The sequence below is a fragment of the Corapipo altera genome, unplaced genomic scaffold (genome assembly GCF_003945725.1).
Source record: "Corapipo altera isolate COAL_440 unplaced genomic scaffold, ASM394572v1 150, whole genome shotgun sequence".
Lineage (NCBI taxonomy): Eukaryota > Metazoa > Chordata > Aves > Passeriformes > Pipridae > Corapipo > Corapipo altera.
The window spans coordinates 393,705-399,704 of NW_020884941.1; the positions used below are offsets into that span (position 1 = coordinate 393,705).

Here is a 6,000-nt window from a genome sequence, read left to right on the forward strand (position 1 = left end):
GTAACAGAAGGTAAAGAGCTGTGTTAGTCCAGGCTCTGATGTGGTCAGTGATCACACACCTGAGCTGTGGCTTTTATTAATCTTTTTTTTTTTGGTACAGAACTTGAGCATGATTTAAAAAAAAAAAAAATCCCAAAGATTTCTTAGAACTTAAAAGAAAAATTTTACCTTATCTTTTCCTGCCACAGGAAAATAAAATGATTTTTTAAATTACAAAAAAAAAAAAATATTTGGAATTATCTACTTAATTTTCCCTGTCTTTTCCTGCACTTTGTCTACAAAGGCCACACTGTCCCTGCCAGGTTGGGGGTGTTTTTTTATGTTTTAATTTTAAGCTGCAGAGTAAACCCTGTAAGTTTGGCAGGAGAAGTCCTTATAGATTTCAGGGCAATATTTTGCAATTCTTGTTTTTGCAGCTATAAACACCTTCCAGTGCCAAGGGGGAAGAGGATTTTAATCCAGATAAAATAAGATTCTTAAACACTGAAAACTGTACTGGGATTTATGGGCCAATTTGAATATTTGAGCTCCCGTGCCAAAAGCTGCACATTCCACATGTTGCCTGACTGGCTCATTCCAAGCTGCATCACCCATCCAGAGCTACCCTGCAACCCATTCCAGCAAGTAAACTTGGAGTTTTGTTCTCAGAATGTCTTCACCAAATGTTATTTCCATATTTGCTTTGCCTTTTACCCTGAAATCTTTTCATTTTGTTTTTTTTTTTTTTCTCCTGTAGTATTTTTATCCCGCATCTTATTTAGCACCTTTTAATAAGCTGAATTCTTACCAAGCGAGCACAACAACATCTGAAAGATGAAATCTCTCTCTTTGATGGTATGAAACCATGACCCAACAGGCCCATCCCCTGCCTGGAGGGCTGGTGGGAGCTTCATGTGAGATTATTAAATCCTTCAGAAACTCAGGTATGTTTATTCGTATTTCGGGGTATCTCGCCAACATCACAATCCTTTCCTCCTTTGAGCACAAAAATGATTTACAATTAAAAAAGTATTTGCCATTTTGCTCTGCCTAAACCACGCTCCCCTTTTATTCCTGAGTAGTTTCAGTTGTCGTTTGCTTCTTTCTGTTTTTCCAGGCAGCTCATTTGCTTTGGTTCTGCAGGACACTGAGGTGAGAATTTGCAGTGGTGTCTCACAGAAACCAACAGGACGAGCTGGGGCACAAAACTGCTCCTCATTTCCACCCACAAACCCCTTCCTCTGCCTTCCTTGCAGGCCCTTTCTGGCCAGTTCTCTCTACTGAGACTCATCCCCCTTACACTGAAGTTCCCAAAGTCCTCTGTGACACCCAGACCATTCTCATTCTTTCCTTAAAAAAAAAAAAAAAGACAAGTGAAAACTCGTTCACAAGGATGGTGATTTGACAGTCAAATGGGTCGCCGTACGTGGGACTGCCTGCAGCTCGAGTTTTTAATCTTATCACTGTTTTCAACAACTTCTATTTTTTAGCATTGCATATGCTTTAAAGTAACAGTTTGCATTTTGCTCCTTGCCTCGTCCCTGCCAGTTATACCTGAAATGTCATCTAAATATCACCGTGGTGGAGGGAAGGAACCAATCTACTCTGCTCCTGAGCTCTTTCCTCCGCTCCTTCCATCCAAAGCCACGTTTCCAGAGATGTTCCTTGCCTTTTCTCCAATTCCTTGCTGGCAATTTAAACTTCACACAGCCCAGTTTTGCCAGTCTTTTTTCCTGGCTCCCTCATGCTTCCCTCACTAGCAAAGGCACCCTGGGATTGCTCTTTGTAACGAGTTGGGCACATTTGGCTCCTTCCTTTCTCTCCCTACTCATCCCTCTGTTCATCCCACTCCTCACCACTCTCACTCAGCTCCTGCTCCTCCATCCAGAACAGGGAGAGAGGATCTTTTCTCTTCCTAGACATTAAAACATTGTCTATCTCCTCTTCCCTGCCACTGCTTTCTTTCCTGCCTCCCTTCTATCTTTTACAATCCAGAGAACAAGATAGTTTGTCTGGTTTTTGATAAGAATACAGGAGCACGTTTGCTCCACCAGAGTCAGCTTAAAAGTCTCCTTCTTGTCGTTGTGACTCCACTATTAACTCCACTTTTCCCTTTCCTAATGACATGACCCTGGGTTAATCCGAGTCCTCTGCAGCAGTTTGCAGATTCCTTTCAACATTATCTTGTAGGTGGAAGAACTTCCCCCAAATTGGTTTTCCAGGTCATTAATCTTCCCTCAAACTGCTCCTTTATAGGGACTCTTAGTACAATATTCAGGCAAATAATATCATTTTCAGGGACTTCCCACATGTGTAACCCTCAGGAGGGGCGTGGAAACGTTGGCCTCTGCCCTGGGTGTGCTTTCCTGAGCCCCCCAGTCCCAATCCCAATCCCAATCCCAATCCCAGTCCTGAGCAGTTGTGCCCCGTGGGAAGCATTTCCATGTAAATCATCAACAGACTGAGGTGACTGGAGGTATTTATTTGTGGTAGGCCTTTAGGAACCCCCTGCAGCACAACCACTGCTGGCCATGGCTTTCCTTTATCCTGGAAAAGGAGATCCCAGCAAACTGTCCCAGGACAACATCCCTGCCCACTGGGAACACTGGGAAATCTCTGAGGTTTGGGGTCACACGGGCTGGCTTTGACCTGCCTTTGTGCACTGTGTACTCTATTATTTATTATATTATTATTATAATAATATTCAAAATATCCTTGGTTTCTACAGCTACTCCCACAGTAGAGATGGTTGTAAACAGACCATGTGGATTCCCCCTGGATATTTCTGGAGAATCATGGGAGCAGGGATGGCTGATCCACACACCACACTCTGATCCCTGGCAGGGCTTGAACTATGTGGACAAACTGCTCTACAAACAAACCCTTTACTGAGGTATTTAATTTCCTCTTTGAACTGCCCATTCCTTCAGAAAATCAACATATTGTTTGAAAACTCAAATAATTTTTTATCTTTACTAGGAAAAAATAAACCTGCTAATGCAGCCACTCCTGTGCCTTAATAAAATTAAAATTAATATGTTGGTTTACAAGCAATCTGGAGATTATCAGTGTTTTTTAAAAAAGAGCTATTGAGTATGGGTTTGATGTGTGAAATTTTTTTACTATTTTTATGTTAAAATTAGATGTTGTTAATTAAGCCAGAAAACTAGTTTAGTTGTTTTGGGGTTTTTTTCCCCTCTTAGGTCTTCAGTTTGTGGAAGTAAAAGTTTTTGGTTTGAAACCGAAATAATTTAGAGTTCTTATTTATAAATACTTAGCAGGAAAAAAAAAAGAAAGTACTGGATTAATTAAAAAACACTTAAAAATTAGTGTAATCTCATAAAAAGTGGACAGTGAGGCCAGTGGGAACATACCTGAAATGAGGCTTTGTATCATAAAAAACCTACATAAATCGTGGTCCAAGAACTAAAATTCTTTGAGTTTTAATAATTGTCAATGAACTTGCTCACTTGAGTACAATTTAAGAGCAACTCGAGAGCAGGAGGGAAACAAGATTATTTTATTTTTTTGCTTTTTGATCTGTAGAAGAGTTAGAGACCATCTTCTTGCTTTATGTTCACAGTTTGGGTTTCATACTCTCCCCATCCTGTCCTTTCCATTTCTGGGTGTTGCAGGCAACTGGAAATACAGAAAACAGGAGAAATGACACTTAAATACAAGACAATAATTATTTATACTGCAACAGCTGGAATTTGTGCTAGTGAGTAACCAGAATGTCTAACTCAAAGGCATGGAAAAGCATGTTTTCCCCAGGAAGGGGCTGCCTTAGACATGGAATGTCAAACACTGCTGCTTTTGGACTCTGACAGGACTTGGCTGAGCTCCAGTTCTGCTCCCGGTGTGAGAAGGGCCCAACTCTCCATGCTCAGGATCGGGAGAGCCCTGTTTGAATCTCGTGTTCCTCCAGGAAAAACTTGGATGTGCTGCAGAGTGCTCGTGCCTTGGGGCAAAATGGAGCAAATAAAGCCCCGCTGCAGCTCTGCTGTGCCCTCCCGGCACCTCTGGCTCTTCCCCCACGTTCAGTTCGAAGCATAAGCAGCACCTGCTGGTGGAAACAAAGCCTGCTGAGCCATCCTCCTGGAAGAACAGGTTTGGTCATCACTGGGAGCTCTGGGTGAGTTGTCCCAGAGTTAAATAAGCTGGGCTATCCCTGTTTGGGCTAATTTTGTCAGGGCTCCTTCCCTGCTGCTCGTCAGCTCTGTGTGGTGAGGGTGAGGTGGGACCCAGCTGATCTCCAGGGGCCTGGGGACTGCAAATTACCACAGTGACAGGATTAGTGAAGACATTCCTGTATCTTCCCACTGTGCAAAAATGGTTATTTTGCTAAAGTAGAAACCCCAGTGTTGCTGTTCATGGTCACTGACTGATTTCTGAAAAGGAGGAGAAGAAAACAGGGAATAAAACTCGAATGCCCTGAGCTGGGAAACACGTTCCTCCACATACCACCTTGGATAATTGTGCATGAGGAAGTGTCACTCCTGTGATATCTGCAAGGGGAACAATTTCTGCTTGAAGCAGCACAGTTGTCAGAAGACAGCAAGGGAAAACTTTCCCAGTTTGGTCCTGGGAAGTGAAGGATTAGACTGTAATGATTTCCCTTGCCTGTGATAACAATGTAATATCAAGTCAAGCACCTGGCAAAGTGCTTAAAGAGATGTTATCTTTTTTCAGTTTAAAACCAAAATGGAGCTGGCAGTGCAGGGATGTGGTCAAAATGTGTGACCAGCAGCATTTCCAAAACGCAAGCAACAACTGTTCAACTTCAGAACATTGACATAATACAGGGAATTTAGTTATAGTAAATGATTTTTAAGTTAAAACAGGGGAGGTTGAGATTAGATGGTAAGAGGAAATTGTTTATGGGGAGGGTGGGGAGGCCCTGGCCCAGGTTGCCCAGAGAAGCTGTGGCTGCCCCTGGATCCCTGGAAGTGTCCAAGGCCAGGCTGGATCGGGTTTGGAGCAACCTGGGCTGGTGGGAGGTGTCCCTGCCCATGGCAGGTGTTGAGACTGGATGAGCTTTACTGTCCCTTCCAACCCAAACCATTCCATGATTCTACAATTTTTAGTTTACAAAGTAGTTAACATTCACAAGACTACAGAAAAATGGCCTAAGAAGCACAGTGTGGGTATATTAACATTTCTCCTCCTGAAAATGAATCTGAATCCTGTGTTAGAATCCCACATTTTCCCGAGAAAATCAAGCAGAGTAACTCTTCTCTACTTGGAAGGTCCAGAAGAGGAATTGTGCTGACTGGAAACACCATTTGGAGGGTGAGCAGCACGTGGAAAAACCAGGAATTCTGCGGTGTCTAATCATGCACAGCATTTCCCTGGATAAGTAACGCCGCGATTCTCAACCCCGAAACGCTTCTATAATAAGAAAATAATTTCTTTCCTGGTAAGGGATGTTCTTTTATTCCAGAAATAGAATGGCCCCTCCATCAAAGGGTTGGCTGTGCCCTGGGCCCCGTGCAGAGATGGGCCAGGGGGGCCGGGGCTGCAGTGGAGTTACAAAGAGCTGCACTATTTTAACGCGGAAGGATGTGGTTTGGGGTTGGTTAATACATGCTGCTTGACATATTTACAAGTGTCAGATTGTGTTCTCTGTTTACAAGACCGGTGCCAAAAGGAAGGGGAGTAATGTAGCCCAAAGTGCTTCCCCGATTCCCGGTGCCAGGATGTAACAAGGGATTTCACTTTGGCTGAGTAACTCGCGATGGTAACGGGTAATTTGTGTTTGGAAACGCTGCTCCTCTCGGTGCAGGCCCAGTCCTTGTGGGACAGAATTCCTGGTCGGTGTAGCAGTGAGGGGTTGGGATGGATGACAGGTTGGATTTGTCAGAGGAAGGACACTCATGGTAAGAACACTGCTCTGGCTGGAAATCTTTTGGCCTAAATTCTCTTTCTCACTCCATGTACGTAATTTGGGTAAGTGCCTGTTTGTGTGAGAGATTTGTGACCATGAGGTAAGTCCAAACTAACTCCATTCAGCCTTTACAA

The 6,000-nt window shown here is 43.4% G+C and overlaps 1 long non-coding RNA gene across 1 annotated transcript; it reads left to right on the top strand.

Moving 5' to 3' along the window:
* The first annotated feature begins 194 nt into the window (after positions 1-194).
* On the top strand, positions 195-3,811 carry LOC113955826. The gene is made up of 3 exons (XR_003530671.1): positions 195-2,600; positions 2,708-2,872; positions 3,615-3,811. It is a non-coding gene; the product is annotated as an uncharacterized LOC113955826 (long non-coding RNA).
* The last annotated feature ends 2,189 nt before the right edge of the window (positions 3,812-6,000 follow it).